Source organism: Vidua macroura, chromosome 3 (assembly GCF_024509145.1).
Source record: "Vidua macroura isolate BioBank_ID:100142 chromosome 3, ASM2450914v1, whole genome shotgun sequence".
Taxonomy (NCBI): domain Eukaryota; kingdom Metazoa; phylum Chordata; class Aves; order Passeriformes; family Viduidae; genus Vidua; species Vidua macroura.
In genome coordinates, this window is record NC_071573.1 from 76,017,830 (window position 1) to 76,037,816 (window position 19,987).

The 19,987-nt window shown below is 37.2% G+C and overlaps 1 long non-coding RNA gene across 1 annotated transcript in view; it reads right to left on the reverse strand.

Annotated features, from left to right (window-relative positions):
• Window positions 1-1,863: 1,863 nt before the first annotated feature.
• LOC128805705 (uncharacterized) overlaps window positions 1,864-19,987 on the reverse strand; it is a 127,008-nt gene continuing 108,884 nt past the window's right edge. The window contains exons 2-3 of the long non-coding RNA XR_008436530.1: window positions 9,700-9,752; window positions 1,864-1,917 (exon numbers count right to left, since the gene is read on the reverse strand). This is a non-coding gene — a long non-coding RNA (uncharacterized LOC128805705). The remainder of the gene's footprint in view (window positions 1,918-9,699; window positions 9,753-19,987) is intronic.

Here is a 19,987-nt window from a genome sequence, read left to right on the forward strand (position 1 = left end):
TATTCTCTGCTCTGAAATTCTAAGTTAAGAAGCCACTAATTTATTCTGCCTTTCTACATTGGACGAAAGAAAACTGTGTTTAAAAAACCAAAATGCCGCTCATTAATCATCAATAGACTGAGAAAACGGCTTCCAATTAGCTCTAACCATGAGCAATGAGTGGGATAGAAAGAATTCTTTAGAATGACATTGTGGCTTTTAAATATAAACACTTGTTTACTCAAGAAGTACTCTGGGATTTATCAGAATGACAGTTTCTTTAGGTGTTCTAACAGCTGGGAAATTATTTGTTTGCTTTGTTCTATTTCTCACAAGCTGATAAAGGGGTAGAAGCTGTCCACAAGTTTGTTTTTGTTTTGTTTGTTTTTTTTTTTTTTTGAGTGACATTTTAGAGGACCATATAAAATATTCAGTTAGGTGGCCATATTTGTCCTCTAGTTGTACTGATAGAAATCCAAAGAAATTGCCAATGAGGAGTTATGGTAGATTTACAGCAGTACAAAGACCAGAACTGAATGTATGGTGATGCATCTGTATTTCTACGTCTAGGGAAAGGCATTTATTAAATGGTGTACAGTATGTACCAGAATATTCGCATACTGATAAGGAACTAAAAGATGTGGAGCTACTTTTAAGTCTTTTTTGCTGTTTATTGCAGCTACGCTCAGTTGCATATCTTTGAATATATAAAAAAAATGAAGAATTTTGAATCACCTATCCCATTTTCAAAATACCAGTTCAAAATATGTCATGGTTTAATGCAGCCAACAACCAAGTCCCACACAGCTGCTCTCTCACTTCTCTGGTGGTAGGATGGAGGCAGAGTCAGAAGAGTAAAAGCAAGAGAACTTGTGGATGAGATAAAGACAGTTACACAGCTAAAGCAAAAGCTGCACATTCAAGCGAATCAAAACAGGGAATTCATTCACCACTTTGCATGGGCTGGCAGCTGTTCAGCCATCCCCAGGAAAGCAAGACTCCATCACTTATAACAGTTACTTGGGAAGACAAATGCCATCACTCTGGAGGTCACACCCTTCTTCCTTTTTCCTTTTTCAGCTTTCTATGCTGAGCATGACACCCTGTGGTAGCCTGTGCTACCTGCTATGAAGAAAATTGACTCCACTCCAGGCAAAATGAGCAGAAAATGAAATTTGATTAAGCATGTAGATTGAGATAAAATAAAAATGAAGGGAGGTATATATTTTGGTATTCTTGATTGATCAAATCCATACTTGTGAAGGTGAAACAATCTGATATGGTCTGCTATTAATATGTCAAAATGACCATACTATATGGAATTGATGTGGGATGCTGAAAACCCTTGCTGGAACTCAGCCTTATAAAAAATGAACAGCAGGAAGTGGTGTGTTTTTCCAGGATCTTATAGAGATTTTGTTTGCAAACAGCACTTGTTTCCTTGAGTTCTTCTGCCCAAGTCACTAATACTTGGTAGGACACCTACATAAATTGACAGGATTTCCACATGAAGCTGTATTTAACACATTACTGTGTATGTCTGAAATCAGAACATTTAGTTCCATAATTCTTAATGTTAAGGCTATTATTAAGATTGATAAACTTTGGTTACTGTCTTTTGAAATGCAAAAGGAGAATTATATTCCCAATTCTGCTCGGTTTCTATTTTCTTCTCTAGACTTTCTGAGCATAGGATAGGAACTGTGGGTCATAAAAATACCATCTGCTGAGACAAAGACACAGACTACATAATTTCTGAGAAGGTGGTACAGCTGCCAGTACTTCCACTGTGTAATATGTTGCAATTAAGGATATGTGGTTGAAAATGCTATATAGCCTTCTGGCGTTTTTTCCTCAGAAAGGATAAGAGACAACTTTCACTTACAATTACAGGAAGTTTTTCACTTAAAATTGTTTTGAAGACTTCTGTTTCTGGAGCTGAGAGACATCAGAATTCATATACATTCATGATATGTTCCTGACACTGATTTTATGAAACCCTCTTCTGATGCTTCTTAAAACTTTAAACAAAAACACAGCAACAAAATTACATCAGACAGGAAAGTAATAGTAATACTAGGGAAATATGTATATATACAGCGACATTCAGGATAATATTGTTACTGGAAATTGTGCTCTAATTTGTTACAGCAGCTTCAGATAGTTATTAACCTAATGCTCCTATTAAGGATTGTATCTGCAGAGCACTTTGACACTCAAACCTTTGTCCTTGTGGGGCATATGGCTCCACAGGAAGGAAATGCAAGACACTTTTTTGGTACAATGGAAGGAGTCCGTGTGAAACTGAACCTTTCATCTCCAAATCACTTCATAAACAAAACCAGACACTGTACATATCACTACCCCCATTTCAAGAGATGAGGAGAATATAATTTACTTTCACACTGTCATGAGTCATTCTGAGCAATTTCAGGACTGCTCAGTTTCAATTTCTTTGCTCTTGACAAAAATAACACAGTGATGAACAGACTGCTATTACAGCCTCTTGTCCGTAATTATTTCAAGCTACAGTCTATTTACAATTTACAGTCTATTGGACAATGTGTGTAGGTATAGAAAAAAAACCTGTGAAGGTAGGACAGCATGTGTCTTATGTGGTATTCATGCGCATGTAAAGCTGAGGGAGAATTAATTAGATATATAAATTATTTGTCCTTTGTTGGAAGCTTAAATTTTTGTACTCACATTGTTAGTTATTTAATCTGGATGGTTAGTGCTATGGTTGTACAAACTGGTAGTTTTAACTTCATGTATATTTATTTAGTTGTTACTAAAAATAATTAAGTATAGGAGGCATATAGGATTTTAAATCCAGTGGCAGTAGCATAACTGCCATAATAAAAATGCACAGATGATATCACTGCAGAAAAAAATGACCCATACAAAAGAGGTTAATAGTTTTCTTTATTATTTATTGACACATGTATGCAGATTCTTTAACCTCATTGCCTTCCCAGAACATAGTCAATGTATCTTGCACTTCAATAGAGTTCTTATATTATAAATTTGGAAAACAAAAATGAGGAATATATTTTTGCAATCGTTCTGTATTGTAATTACTTCAGGTTTTCTGATAATGATTTGTGCTTGCACAATTTGTTGAATAGTAACAGATTGTAGTAAACAAATTAGTAAATCTAATACCAGATGAACTCATTGAGCTAGCCAGACAGGTAAGAGCTAAATTTAAAAGGTTGATATAATACAACCTCTACTACTGTTCTCTTTTTAGCTTGGGGTTTAGTTTTTGTTTGTGGGTGTTTTTACTTGTTGTTCTGTTTAGTTTTTTTCATATCAGTAAAAAATTACAGTAACACAAAGCTGCTCTTGAAAAATCTGTGACTTTACTTGCTTTATTCCAGGCCACTTCTATGCCATTATTCATTGGGTAATTTTCAAAAGCTGAGTTGGGGTTATTCTCCTTTATCTGGATTTATTAAGATCAAACTCCTTTTTTTTTTTTAAGAATTTGGATCTATTTGAGAAGAATGTTTACTGAAATAACAAGATGACTTGTGTATTTAGAGTGGAAAGACAAATGGATGAAAAAGCCTGGCATACCTGTTGAACACAGGTATTTTTCTGGCTAAGTGGAGTGCCTCATAAGCAAGAGAGGCTGAGGGTGATTTCATTCAGCATAGTTGGAATTCATGACAGGTTCCCTTTAACACCCCAGATCTCTGTTGGCAGTTCTGGCTTCATTCTGGGTCTCAATTTCCTTTTTACAAAGGCACAATTCCCATCATGGCTCAATAAGGAAAGTTTTAACATGACTGCTTGACAATGCAACAAATGATGGGATTTTTATTCTTTGAAAGGGTTTTTCTTATATCTAGATCAGGAAAAAATTGTGTAAGGGAGCATGCATGGTAGCATGATGAGGTCTAAAAGTTTCAGCAACATTAGAGTTTGAATCCTACATAAGTAATCAGACTAAAAGTTAATCACTCAGGTCGCACTGGGTTAAAATACACCAGACAGAGAAACAAAAGCTTCAGAGATTTTTAGGAGTTCTAAGAAGATTTGTGGTTGCCACTTGTATAGCTATCTTCACATTCCAGCTGTACAAACTAATAATTCAAAAAGAAACTGCAAAAAGACAAAAATAAAAAAAATTAAAAAAAAAAAAAAAAAAAAGAAAATGTCCAAAAGCAATACGTATACTCTCAGACATATAATAATCTTGGATGTTTCATCAAGGAAGTTTTAACCACAGTAATCTTGCATGTGTATGTTAGAGAGACAGGAAATGTGATTCAGTGTACCAATGAAGAATTCACTGAATATTTAGATTTAAACATTATGGTAATATTTTTTTTTCCCTGCCAGTATAATACAGCTGCTTTAAGTAGAAGGCTTTAAAGGTAAAGTTATACGATAAAATTCCACTAAAATCTTGAACCATATCACAAGTATGCTATATATATGCTGCATATAAATTATTCCATTAGTGTTATATATATAATAAATATTATATATGAAATATTCCATGGATACTGCAGCAGAAGTCTTGCAAGAAAGGTTTTCATTTCTATAGAGAAATCTCTATAGAGATTTCACTAGAACCATAACTAATGTATAGCCAGTTGTAAGAGAGTCTGCAGTAGCCCTTTACTCTTTCAGTCTGGAGATGTCATAGCAAAAATAGGAATACCTGATAAAAATATAGGGTTTACCTGTTAACCTACAGTAGAACACAGAAGCTGACATAGCTGGCAAGATCATGTGACAATATCTCGACCCAATCCACTGGCCTTAGTCAATTGAACCCAAAGCCTCAAGGTCCATGCAGACACTAAACAAATCTGTGCCATATTTCAAAAATTATTCTGCCTCTTGAGATACCTCATGCAAAACCACTGCAAGAATGTTCCCCTAGGTTAGCAATATGGATAAATGCAGATGTGGACATCAGTCTGGTAATGTAGAGGCAGCCCTTGTACTCAGATAGAATAAATACAAAGCAGACAGTGATTTTGACTTTGTTTTTGTGGAAAAAACTTGTCTGCAGTACAAGTTCTGCATTTGCATGTGTGAGGCTCTGTATGACAGCTATAGCCCTAAGCTTGAGCTCCAGGTAGGATTTTAAAATATCAGTAAGAGCCTGAAGCCTGACATTCTGGCTAATAGTGTCAGACCATAAATATTTATAAACACATACTTGTGCAGAGATGTTTTTGTACTTTTACAGAAGCTTGTTTCACCTGTACTGTAAGTCAACAATGAACTCGCCAGCTTTAAACTGAAAGCACCATGCCTGGAGTAATACAGTAAGCCTTGCTCAGGGCAAAGAGCTGCCTAAGGAAACAATGGGAATTCTGGATGAGACCTTGCTTGCATTCTGCCAGCTCCAAGTGCAAGCAGAACAAGCTCAGGGCTGTCTGCAAAAGATCTAGTAGATCCTGAAAATAAGCAGATTACAAGCTCTTCACTGAAAAAGAATGGCTAACTTCCCAGTTTTGAGAGCAAGGGTGAGACCAAACTGTGTTTGAGCAACAGTAGCCTTAAGCTAGCATTTTTTCACTTAATTGTGGAGTGCTTGTATGTAGGCCCAGTGCTGCATCCTAGAGGGTGAAAGACAGCATAGGTTTACTTGAGGGTATTGTTATGGTTTGGTCTCAGCTGCCAACTCAGCCCCGTGCAGCTGCACCCTCACTCCCCCCTGGTGAAACGAGGGACAGAATTGGAAGGGTAAAAGTGAGAAAACTCATGAGCTGAGATAAAAACAGTTTAACAGGTAAAACAAAAGCCATGCACAAAAGCAAAGCAAAAGAAGGAATTAATTCAACATTTTCCATTGACAGACAGGTGTTCAGCCATCCCCAGGGAAGCAGGGCTCCATCAAGCATGACAGTGACTTGGAAAGACAAACACCATCATTCCAAATGTCCTCTACCCCTTCCTTTCCCCCCCAGATTTATAAGCTGAGCATGACACCATATGGTAATAGATATGCCTGTGGTCAGTTGGGGTCAGCTGTCTCAGCTGTGTCCATTCCCAACTCCTTGTGCCCCCCCAGCCTCCTCACTTATCAGTGCTGGGATCCCCAGCTCAGGAAGAATGATGCTCTGACTCCAATTATTTCAGAAGGCTAATTAATTACTTTATTATACTATAACTATATTACACTATATTACACTAAAAAGAACTATCACTAACTAACTAACTAGGAAACCCCTGACTCTCTCCTGAGAGTCCTGACACACAGGTGGATCCACCTGGTCAATGAATTCAAACAACCATCACCAGAATCCAATCAAGCAATCACCTTGGGTAAAAAATCTCCATACCACATTCCACATGGGCACAAACACAGGAGCAGCGATTGAGATAACAATTGCTTTGATTCTCTTTTCTCTGCTTCTCTCACAGCTTCTTTCAGGAGAAATCCTGAAAAAGCTGTCTCTCTCTCTTCAGAGGGCATGTGAATCCCACACTCACTGATGGGGTGGGGTGAAAAGCAGAAAATGCCTTGACTGTGCAAGCACTGCTCAGCAATAATGAAAGCATTCCTGTCTTATCAACACTGGTTCCAGTACAAATTCAAAATATAGGCCCATACTAGCTGCTAGTATGAAAATTAACTCTATTCCAGTCAAAACCAGCTCACCACAGTGGTGAAGAGTCTTTGATTTAACAAACATAATTTTTCAAATATTTTCAAGTTTTTATATATCCCAATTTTATTTTAGTGTGGAAGGTCTTTTGGGGCAGTAACAATATATATCTGTCTTTGTGTGCATATTCAGTGTATGTATTTGTTCTTATTCTTAAATGCTCCAGGAGAAAAATAGTGAATGAATTAGAATAACAGAGGGGAAGTCAAACATAGACACTGGAGGCAGAAGGCATAATATTTTTAAGAGTGTAAGGTGAAGGTAAAACTAACTTCCTGATCTAAATTCTGATAGTCCATTGTTTGTTTTTCAGTGTTCATACTTGCATCATCCATTCTCTTTCTGCAGGCAGAAATAATGTGGGAAGAAATCCTGAAATCCTTATTTTTTTTAGCCAAGAAAACCGTAAGAGAAATCAGTTATTCCTGAGTGGATTCAGACCAGCAAACCATGCTTGTTATCTCTTGTTTTCCCCACATTCTACAGGATATTAGCCTGCTGAATGCAGATTTCAGGCACAATTAGGTCCTGCTGTGCAGAGAAGTGCAGCAGAGGGGGTCTGACCCTCATCTCTTCACTCCTCCCTCCAACCCTGCATTAGTGCAGGGCAGTGCATGGCAGGGCAAGGCAGAGTCTGTGTGATTGTGGTGCAGATGAGGCATCTCCCAAGGATTGAATTCTCATTCCCCGAGTCTGAAGATTCAGACTGCTGTGCTCTTGGGGCAGTGCAACTGCACACTGCTCTCTATTCAGGGCTCACAATAAATAAATTGACAGTCTCACCCTCAAAAATGCTGGATTTTCTCAAAGTGAGAAAAGTACCACTGGAGAAAAGAAGGACACATTTCAAAGTCCTGTAAATAGCTTAGCTCTATTAAACTTGGTGGAACTTGACTGCTAACATGAATTCAGGATTTTGATATTTTGGCAGAAATGAGCCTTGAGGTTCAGCCATAGTGAGTTCATTGTTACTGTTATTTTCTCTCCAGGTTTCACAGCATGGAGAAAAGAAATGGCTGTGAAATCTTGTTAGCTATCGGAAAAACCATCTGTATTTTCTTAATGAATGCTTCACTCCTCTTGGAACCATAAAATATGCAATATTGTATGTTGACTCTAAACCAAATTGTGCGGAATTAAAACTTTGCATATACACTGAACTTTCCTTTATTTAACAGATTCTCCTGTGAAATCTACCAACGTGATATTAATCATTTAGCAGCTGCTACGAGAAGGAGCTCTTAGAAGCTTTGACATAATGTCTTGCCCTGGAGTAATTACTAGGCTACAGGCGCTTGATTCTATGTAGGGAAGAATTCTGAATTTTGGCTCATTTCTTTTTATGATGACTGTGTCCTTTAGTGTAAACTTGTAAGCAGCCTGTCTATACTATAGCTATAAAACACAAGGATGGGGGTGGAAGTATTATTATATGTGCAGCCTACCAGAAATCCTTTGAGGAAACCTTCAAATAGTACCAAATGTTAATACAGAATAGCAGTAAAATATTCAGCTGAGTTTCACAAAAGAAGATGGATATTTCATAAGTGTCCCAGAAGACCTATGAAATGTCAAAGCTTATAAGCCATTAAGTATTAGGCTGCTTTGATTCTGAATTCAGAATTGGTATGCTTTAATTTTTGCATTATCATTAACACAATTATGCAATACATTGAGGTTTCACAGAACCTTTTAAAAACCAAAATAGCATGAAATGTCGTTGGGGGATAAGAGACAGGCTGTGCCAGAGAATCGCCTCTTCTCTTGTTAGTGTTCAGGAACACACATAATCACAGAATATGATTATATGCAGGTGCTTTTATTGTAGAGCTCTGGGAATCAGGGCTACAGACCCAAATCTGACTCCGACATGGCTTTCGAGCTGAACATATTTTATATTCTATCGTTATATAACTTACATATCAATTATTAAACTTATATTGTTCTGTTGTATACATTGATCTTATTCAACCATGAGTTTCTCGTGATCTTTTTCAAGCCCCTGAATACAGTTTCTCGTGATTATTCTTATGATTAAACAGTAATTATATCTAATTACTAAACAATCATCACATCTAACAATTATACCATTTATCATGTACTAGCTACACAGGTGCAGTTCCAGCAAGTACAAGGCCTATACTTTCCCAGGGTATTTTCCCAGGGCCTACTAAGCTTAATTTTCCTTCTAACTCCCCAAATCCCCATGATTTGAAAACCCTTTTACTATCACTCTCACCAAAATAGTTCACATTTCATTATATGAATACTGTGGGATCTGGGACAGGTTCACAGCTCCTCAGAGCTGTGCACATCCAAGCCACAGCCTCAGTCCCTGTTGGCAAAGGAGACAGGCATGAACCACATTTATACATCTGCCTGACCCTGGTTTCCATTAAATGAAACTACTGAGGTGAAGAGCCATGGTGCATTTTCCCACATTCTCCAGTTTGGACAATGAGGGATCAGGGTTGAGAAAGGTGCCACAAACATACCTGCACTGTGAGTTAGATGGCCAGGAAAACAAAGAACTTATTATAAGTCCAATTAAATTCTTTGCTGTATGTACCTAACACTTGCTTGACCTCGTCCACTCATTACTTGAAGACATGGGATAGAATAATTTTACTTTATCATCTTTAAATTGCTGAGTTTACAAGAAACCACCAGCTATAAATCATGTATGGGAAAGAAAAACTTATCTAAAATAAGTATTGTAATAAAAACTGTCAGGGACCATTAACTTCAGGCATTGTTACTGCTCTGTGAACGCTGCAATTAGGCATCTGCTTAATTTTGAAACATTAAATAGTCCCAGATTAAATGAACTAACTGCATATTCAACACTGATTGTAAACTCTTTGCAAAACTACCACCACCAGACTGTAGACCGCTGCTTTTGACTGTTGCTTTTTCTTATGTAATTAAATGAAACTTTTCCTATTCATTTGTATTCCTGCACACGGGACCATGTCTTGGAGGAAATGCCACATTTGCATCTACATAAATGGAAGGTATGGAGATTAGGACATCCTACAATACCTCTGTGTAACAGGACTTTTAATTCTTGAAGAGACCTTACCTTTGAGCTTGGAGAAGCTGAGGTCCAGCTGAGGAAGCTCCACAGGGATGTTCCTGTATTAAAGGATCACAAAGAATGAAAAAGAAAATGAGCCACAGGTTCCCTGCTTATTGACACTGATGGTCAATAAAGCAGTAAAAAAAAAACAAAAAACTGTGGCAAGAACTCTTTTGCTGTCTAGCAGTTCCTCCTAATTTTCTTTCTCCCGACTGTTCAGTATTGAAATTCTCCTTCTGAGGAGAATCTTCTCTCACAGAGTAAAATGCATGAGAATCAGACAGAAATCCCTGCCACATAGGACAAAGCCCACAGCATTTCAGAAAAGAACACAATGGCATTTTTGAAGACAAATGAGTGAGCTTTTTGCCAGGGAATAAAAACATTACTTGATGGGATGAGATGAGTGGGCAAGAGGAACCTGTGAATGTTTTTTGGCTAGCAGAAGGATTATGTGAGAATATGCACTTTAGGGCTAGGATCCTGCCTCATCTCAGTGCCCATTATGTCTAGGCACAAGGACTGACAGCACACGTGGACCCCAAGCCTTGAACCTTGGCGGTTTAAACTCATGCTGGCTCTAATTCAGAGCAGGGCCTGTCCAGTGCCTCTCCTGCTGCTGGTCATACAGTCCACAGTAGCTGCAGAAGAGGAGGTGCCTCAGTGCAGCTTTGGGAGGTGTGTTCATCTCCATGGTGACTTCACCTGAAAAGAAAACTGCTGCATTAGACAGAAATGAATTTCTGCTGTTGAGTGCCCCCTGGATTTTCTGACACACAACTTTCCAATTAGCCGTGCTGGTGTTTGCAGAATTGGGAGCTATTTCACTCTGTGTCTCCCTGGAATTTCATACCAGTTCTTAAAAGGAAGACTTGCAAAGAAAACCTGAATGTTTTGTTGAATGTTTTGTGAAACTTAACTTTCATCACAGACTCCAACATACAAGGATTAATCTCTTAAGTGAAACTCTGTGTAGACAGGAGATCTATTTAGAATTACCCACCATGTTTATAACATTCTAGTGTATATATAAGCTGGGGAACTGCATCTTGGGATGTTGTTTAGACCATACTTTCACTTCTTGTAATGCACTGCTTATCCAATAATATCAGGTGCTTGACGGTGGATAGGATTACTTACAGGCTCTGTTTCTGAAAGCAGGAAGCAGTTGCTTAGGTTGCTTATGTGTGGATACTGAAAGTAAAATGAAAAGCAGCAACTGGTAGTGACAGTAGTTCAGACTGAACCAGAAAATAATATGAAATGAGGCCTTGTTGAGTTTGCTGTTTGAATTAGCCTTTCCTTTTTGCTGTTAGGACCTTGCCATGAGCAGTGAGGGTGTTGGTGCAAACCTAATGATCTCTCTAAGACCACACAAGGGGCCCCTTTGGAGTTGGATTTTGTATCTCATAGTGATTCCATATCTTTTCTGTAGAGTTCAGAAATCCTGAGCATTCAGTGAAGCTAATTGCAACCTGCACCTTTCCCTAAACCCACAGGCACACGTGTTGTGCAGACTGAGGGAGAGATTTACTTCCACATGCTAGCAAGGATTTAATCTTGTGACATGTTGGATGTCTGTATCTCATCTCAAAGTCAATCAAAGTTGAAGGCACTCAGGCTACTCCAAGACTGAAAAAAATAGAACATAATATCTCCCAAAAAGGGAAAAGAAACTCCATATTAGCCTTAATGTTGCTTGTTTCTAGAGTTAGTAATTCTTTTGAAAAAACACTGGTGCTGTTTTTTTGTAATATCTAATATATGGGTTTTTGTAATATCTAATTTGTATCTGCTATCTCTTGCCCTCCTAGCAATCCATTTGTAAATACTCTTGCTAACAGTACAGAATTTTGAAGTGGGGCCAAACTGAAAGATAGGAATTAAATCAGGCCCATTCACAGCTATTGATGTCATTCTCAAGGCTACCCCTGCAGTTAAGATGATTCAGTTATTAAATCAGCTGTAAGATTTCTGCCCATAAAATATCAGGTGAAATTCAATCATACTGATTAATTGTTTTTTTGTCCCTCTCAATTCACAACACTGCAAAGACAGACTGTTTTTAGAACTCCAATGTTTTATTCATAAATGCACTTTTAAAACAATGATAAGTTTTAAATACTGCTAAAGCAAAAATCATTCAAGTTAGAAGCAGCTACAAATAACTTCCTTTCAACGAAAATAATTAAATAGGGATTATAGTATTATTTCTTTTAATGTTGAAATTATCTTTCTCCACATACAGTCTTTCCCTACTGATAACCTTTATTTTAAGTTAAAGAAGAACAAGAAGAAAAAATAAAAGTCAAGTGTCCATCAGGCAGCTTTGCTTTGCATAGACTTCAGAGCACAGAGAATGAAATAGAAACCATCTCTGCAAGAAAAGTGCTTTATAATGTAAGAGTGAAGTACACAAAAATCAACTGCTCTGTGTTTATTGCCTCATATGCCATATGAAGGATATTGCCACTCAAACTTTTTAAATAGCTCTTCAAAATGGGATTGTTCTGTATAGCTTGCAGCTGTTTGCAGTTTTATAAGTCTGGAGGAAATGTACAAATTATGGACAGATTTGCACCCATTCAGCTTTGTATCTCAAAGATGTTTTAGAGATCAAGCCAATGTTAAAAAAAAATCAGCTAAGAAGAATAAACTTGGAAAGATTTGACTTTGCCTTACAAAAATGGTACAGCACATCAGCTAAGTTTCCTATTCATCACTATTAATTTATTTGAACGTAACTTCTGAAAACTCAGTGCTTTTTGGTAAGAATTTAAACACAGAACTTGGATAATAATGTTAGGTGACCTTTTACCAGTGATTATATAACAATGGCAGAAGTCAGTTCTCTAAAACTCAGTGCAGGTCCTGGAAGAGATACTTGAATGATTTCAGCCACCAGAAGTAGAGGATTTTGGTTATCACAATCCCTTCCTGCAGCTTTTCTAGTATGCCTAGTAATAGTTCACATTGACTTTCAAATCCCATGTTTGTCGGAGATCCGAAGCAAAACTCCAACCCCACTCTATCTAGAGTATGTGATTTAGTGTCAAGGTGAAACACAGAAGTGTTTCATTTTGTAATAACTTCTCTCAGCCTAGTCTTAAACTTTATGACTGTAATTGTGGTTTATCCTAGTTTCCAAATAGCCCTCAGGTATAACTAGCCATTTTGTGTTTACCCTTCAAAACTAACAAGCAGAAAGCTGTTTGCATCTGGATTCTAGGCCTTGCTCCAGAAAATTAACATTTCCACAGAAAATCTTCCTCTACAATTTACTCTATGTTTTACATACACCATAATCCTTTCCCCTCCCTTTACATTCATTAATGCTCTCTGCACACTAAAACAGTTCTTTGATCATTCAATACTGAAAAGTCTGTGCAAATCAAAATGATTTTATTTCATGCTGGACTCCTAAGGTAGTATATGCTTCATCCAATTTATCTATACCATTTAATAGCCCAGGATTTAGATATTTATATAAATAAATTATTTATATATTTATATTTTATACTTTCAGCCATTTACCTAAACTTCATTTACAGTTAGTGGAGAGAGACAGGCGTCCTCAAGTATATATTGATCTTAAATATCTAAAATACATATCCTATTAGTCAGTCCATGGAGATATTTGAAAGGAGAAAGCCTAGGTGTCAAGGCTTATATGTTAAACTATACTCCCAGCCTTAAGATAGCTGAACTTGGGTGATATAAAACAAATTTGCTATAAATACAGTTGGTTCCTTTGTGCTCATTCCAGCAGTGAGCCTACTGGTCCCTGTACCAGTAGGTGCAAGTAGTAATTCTGTAATACCAAATTACTTCCTGTTTTTTTTTTTTTTTTTCCTTTTCTTCCAAGCCAAATCAGTTTGTGCAAACATATATCCAGCCAATCTTTTGCTGGATATTGAGATGGGAGGCAGACAAATTCACATCAGATGATATAACTGAGGATGTGCTAGAATAGTTAACTTGCTGTGAAATAACATGAAAAAGTAGTAATGGTTTTAGAAAAAGTGATCTCTTCAGGGCTGCTTAGATCTACTTAGCTATTTCACACTGCTTATGAACTAGATTTTTTATTTTTGAGATCTTTGATTTCAGAAATAGTTGATGTCTCTATACTCTTAAGAAATCTTGTGTGCAGAACAAATGCATGGAATGCCATAACAGACACTGGGCTGGCCCTCTATTATTTTTCCTTGAAAATAAATGGAAATAGATTAATAAAAATGCAAGAGTCTGCACAGCAAAATACAAACCAATAAACGTACTTCTTTTTTTTTTCCCTCCCTTGAAGTATTTTTTTCATTTACTTATTTTTTTTCCTAGCTGATTCCATAAGTTTACTATAGCAAATTTTGTGGATTGTGAATTGTAATTTCTAGGAAATGTCTTATTTGCTTTACACTTCCCTGACAGTTGTTTCTTTTTGAACCTCTTAGGCTTTCAATTGTTTTCACTCCCATCTTTTATGTAATAAAACCCAATTTCCCAGGGTTGCTTCCTTCTGCTGATAGTTCTAGAACAACTGAATTTCCTGTTTTGCTTTGCTCCTCCCACCACACAATATTGGTCACTTCTCAGCAGAAATCCTTTGATCAATGTATGTGATGTACAGCAATCCAGTCCAGCTCACCATATTATCAGCCAAATAACTTCAAAGAGAAATTGGAAAGATCACTATAAAAGGGTTCTCTGTAAATGGAAAAAATAATCTAAAGCGGAAAAAGCAAAATTCACTAAATACAGGTTCAGCGATCAGGAAGGCAAAATCAAAGGTGTAAGTACAAAATGAGTAACAACTGAGTTGTCGGAGATACTGCAATGAAGGCTGTGAGAGTTGTAGCAGATCACAAATGAAACATGATTCCCTGCTGGGATGTTATAATGAAGGAAAAAGTATCTCTCATTCTGTGTTGTATTAGTAAGAGTGGTGTATAAAGGAACAAATTACTTCCTCTGTTAAGGACTGCTGAGAAACTGGAACTTGGGCAACAAATTTAAAGAAGAATCTATAAAAACCTAGAGGAAGACCATTGAAATTAAAGAAGAAGCACTTGGGAAGCAGTTGGAAGCAGTTGGGTTTATTTGATCTAGAAGACAGAACAGATGGGAAGATGGCAGCAGGCTCTGGCTACCAAAATGTAAGTATAAGGATATTCTCCACAGTGATCAGAGGCAAGAGAAAAGTTACTTTGCAGCAAGGAACATTCAAGGCAACTACTCAGAGAAAAAAACACTTTTATCCCTCCATTATAGTATGAGAAGGTCCTTCCTGGGTAGTTTCTGGCACCTCACCGGCCAGAGATGTTGTAGTTAAAACCAGTTTACCTCCAGATACCATGTTCTCTTCTTAAGTTCTCTCCCTGACAAAAATGCCTTTGGTTCTATAACATGATCTCTGCAACCAGTCAGCCTTTAAGAGCAGTGGCTGTTTTATTCACTTACCGTGAAAATGTTTTAAAAGAGATGAATATAAATTGTCCTAACTTCGGAGACAATGCACGTAAAACAGAAATAGATGGAAGCTTATTTATTCAATTCATAATTTACTGTGGAATCTTGCCAAAGTGAATTACTTCCTTCCAAAATATTTATTTGAAGGATGAAACAGATGGGCAGGGATTTTTTCTTGGTATGTGTCTATTAAATTATAATTTATGCCTACCAGACTATGAGCTTGGTCCAGCTGGGAGCCCATACATATGCAGATTCAGTACTACTAACAGTTTATATGCTTAGTAGGTAAGTCAGTGGGTATCAATTGAAAACCAACACAAAAGAACTTAGAAAATAGACTAAAATCAAAATATATGCTGACATAATTTTAGAACAAATTCCAGTGAAATTAGCTTTATGTAATTTTGGAGCTAAAATAGGTTTTTTCTCCAGCCGACTCTTTGTTGAGCCTCATGGATCTAGCATTTTTGCAGAATAATCTACTGTGTGTTATTTGTGTGCTATATTAGTGATGTTCCTCAGTGAACCAACCAGACATTCACCTAAAAAGGATGCTGGGCCACAATATTTTGATAAAGAATTCTGTTTATAGGTATTACCAGTGAGTTCAGACACAAACTACACCTGGAAACTGAACATGGAAAAATACAAAAGAGGGATAGAGTATTTTCCTTGATCATTCAAGAGATATTAAAAAGTGAGCAAGCTTTATTACAATAATCAGTCTTGCCTGCAGTTGTATGAGGGTTTAATATTGTGCAGAGGTGTAATCCTGTTGCAGTCAATAAGGTCCATTCAGGAAAAAAGGTGAGTGAACATATCCCTATCTTCAAAGTTTATGAGTAGCATGGGAACAATTGAGTGTTGCCATCCCAAGAATGAAATAGAAGGTCTTGTCAGATTATTGAGGTTTCTGACAGAAACAGGAGGAAGAAAGAGAGGATCTGAGGCAGAAACAAAAAGAATTAATGACATTGCAAAGTATACACCTTTCATTCACACTCAGCCAAGATATCTGATGGATTCATCTTGCTGCCATGAGGTTAATTCAGAATAGCTTAGGATATTGGACATAAATGCAGCTCAGCATAATCTGATTTTTTCTTTTTTAAGAAATGTTGTTCATTCAGCTAGTTCTAACCACCTCACATGTTTAAGCACTGTTGTTATGCAAATTTTTTTTACTGAGTTTTGGTGATGAGGTCATAACCCATTACTTTAGAGAAAAATGCTGTGCCAGTCAAGAGTTTTGGATGGAGAATGTTATTTTCTTGTATTGTAGTGAAAATTAGAACACAAGAAAATAGTGGTGGGGTTGTAAATATGCTAGGATTGCTTTATCTTGTCTGTGTGACTTTTAGATCTTAAATTTTAGATCTACTAGGTTCCACATTCCTTACTCAAAACCTCAAAAAACTCAAACCAAAACAATGTATATAAAATTATTATTTTTTGGGATTTTTATCTGAACTGTATAGAATTTTTGAAGCATGTTGACCTAAATATTGAATTAATATGATGAAGTAATTAATGAACTAATTTCTTTTTCGAAAGTGAAATGGAGTATGTGTGAAATAGGTGAATTTGGAACATCTATTTAGTTGTGTTTGCGAACATGCAAATATTCATTTGATTTCTTAAAATTCTTCCATGCTGGACATCTGATCTGCCATGGTGAATTTCTCTTGTGTTTCTACAAATATATTCAGTCCCAGTTTGGTAAATAATGTGTCCCGAAATTCAAGGGATTTCAGCAGATGCTTATCAGAAGAGCCAAATTTCTTCTGCTTGCTTCAATATTTCTCTTGTCCACCAGTTCCTGTTCTGTGCAGCTTGTATTTGGAAATATGTACAGAATCTTGCCTTCTATTCAATTATATGGAAGCTACCCTTTTTGCCTGAATAGATATTGAGTGCTGTGATTTAATGAATGGACTATTTAATCAAGAGCTATCAATTCTTCAAATACCTGAAAAAGATTGAGTTCACTCTTACACAGTTGAACTCTGCAGGAGGGCTCTCATGGTAATCAAGGGGAGGGAGGTCATCAAACAGCACAAAATTTAGACATAGATTAGGTTCATATTTTATGTCATACCAGTTGTAAAAAATTTTGGTTTCATTAAGGAGGAATTGCCACAATCACATTAAATACAGGAGAGCAAATTGTTAGAACTCTGCCAAACTGATCATGCATTGAACTGTAACAGGAAAAGATTTTTCCTAAATTGAGTTTAGGGCTCTTTTAGCATAATGTGATTACCATTCCCAGGGAATATGATAATGCCTTTTGCAGGTGCAAAAGGGATGTGATATTGTTTTAGTTCATGAGAAAGACTGTTCACGAATTTAAGTACTAGGTACCTAGTATTAAATGCTTAAATCTATACTTGAAATATAGCTGCATTTTACTACTAAAATATGTCCATGACCATTCTCTGGGACTAGCTACAGTAGCCACACGTGTCCACACCAGTCAAATCTATCCTTCAGAACAGAATAGTCACATATTAACTGCCTCTTGGCATGAGATGACCCCTGAAATGTGCTAGGGAGGTCCTGGGAGGGCAGCAGGTGGTCTGCAGCATAAGTGGGAGCAGGGTTCACTCTAATAATGTAGTTATTTAGATCCCTCTAGCAATGTAACATACTACATCAGATAACAAAGCTTGGGATGTGATGGAAAAATTGACCTTGAATATCTGATTCCTGCTGTCTGTGTCTGCATTTGAATATTTGGCCCATTTCACCAAAAGCAGATTTAAGAGAGAGTTGTGCATTCCTCAGTCACTTTAGGGGCAGGCTGGGAAAGAAATTCTATGGGGTCAAAAGATGTGGAAGTCCACAGAGCCAAGCAAGGATGAGCCTTCTGACAGTTATGAGAGGACTGAGAGAACAGTATCTTTCACTTATCTGTGACTCCAGGAGGCTAATGCTGGCTCTGGAATTAGTTAACAGAAACCAGCCTATATTTTACAGAAAGAGACCAAGAAATCTACTAGTGATTCTACTAACAATGCCATGGTGCTGACAGTAGTAGCTAGGCAGCTCTATCCACACACTGCTGTCTCTAAGGTGTGCAGTTGCCTTGTCCCTGGCAGCGTGTTCTTTAGCACTTCTGCAGGTGCAGACAGGTAAGTTTTCAATTAACACACTCAAGAGACATACTTTGAGATAGATGATACTGTTACACAGGTCTGCCATCTGCTGCCATGTCTGAGGCTGACCAAAAGAGGTGCATGCTGCTGGGAGTGCCTGAGGAGTGCACACTGTTAAATATCTAAAAGAGGGATTTTAGAAGCTGGCCAGTGAACGTGGTGCTGACATTGCTCTCCAGAATGAAAACCACTGGCCACCTGTGGGACAGTTCTGAGATGCTCTCATGGAAAGCTCACCAGGTCACTTTTGCATGAGGGCATAAGAAGGATCAAACTGGGCAGCCTAGGAGTCTCTCCAGGCAGGTGGTCTGTCTCCAAGAGCAGACACAAGCAGATGTCCAAATGTGCAATATCGTAAGCTGCCGAAGAATCATTTTTTAATGGCTGTTTGGCTTAATGCTTATTTGTGAGCAGCTTGTGTTTGAGTGAACAGTTGGAAAATGGTTATCCTTTAGCAAAAATTCTTAGCTGTCATTCTCATGTTTAAAACATTTTATCTGGACATTTGAGAAACAGTTTTTGTATGTGAGACAAGAAAATATTGTGTGAAAAGAGCTTTATGTGAAACTTACAAATTCAAGGCAGTCTGAAGAAGAAGGAAGAGGTTTGAAATTGGGTTAAAAGTGAAGCAGCAGTTGTTTCAGCACAGAGCCTGGCTTTGTCTTTCATTTTGCATGGAAGGTGAACAATTGAACCTTCATTTCTCTAAGTGTGTATAAATGGCACATATTTATACTGATGTATGGTAGACAGAGATATGTATCAGGATTAGACATATTAGATATCCCCTAAAGATATGAGGCTTAAGTGATTACTTTCTCTCCTTCTCTGCTTGTCTCTACCTGTGTTTCCCTTTCTGCCACCCTCTTTCACACTTCTTAACTTACCAGTGTATCAGCTGATTCACAGTGTTAGTAGATGCAAAGATAATGTGTTCACATGATGTTCATCAAAATAGACAATGGAATAGTCCAAGCAGACCTGTAAAGTCCCCTTTCTGAAAGAAAACCTGATTTATGAACGCAACCCCCCAGAGACATGAGGGAATCCACAACTGAGAACAATTATGAGTGCCCTAATTGTGAGTAAAGCTTTAATTAGATATCATGCCTAATTATATGCTAGAGAATCCAACTACAAGACCTGAATTCATAAACTAGGCTTCATTGCTTCCTCTGCTAGAGGATCTTAAAAGGAATATATGTCTGTTAAGAGGAAGAGACTGCTGATATGTTTTGCTGAAAGACTGCTGTGGAGGGACATTGTTATTTTTGGCAAACAGAGTGAGGAAGAGCACCATATTGTCTGGATTAAAAAATGGTGAAGTGCGATGTTTTGAGAAACTTTTTAAAACCAGAAGGTGTTGTGAAGGAAAACCCACAGAAGCAATTAGCTTCAGAGGAGATAACAAAGCTTATTAAGCACGTATTCCTCTGTCCATGTGGTGTAGTGTCATACAATGGAGATATTAGAACAATGAAATCAACAATGCCTTGAAATTAACATTTCTGAACTTCACAAGCTATTTCAATTATATTATGCTAATATGTTAAATTGGGAAAACAAAAGCTATGTAAGACTTTTAGATAACATTGAGCTGATAAATGAATGAAGGGAATTCTCCTGTAGTGGGAATAAGTGACTGAGAAACTCTTAAAGGAATG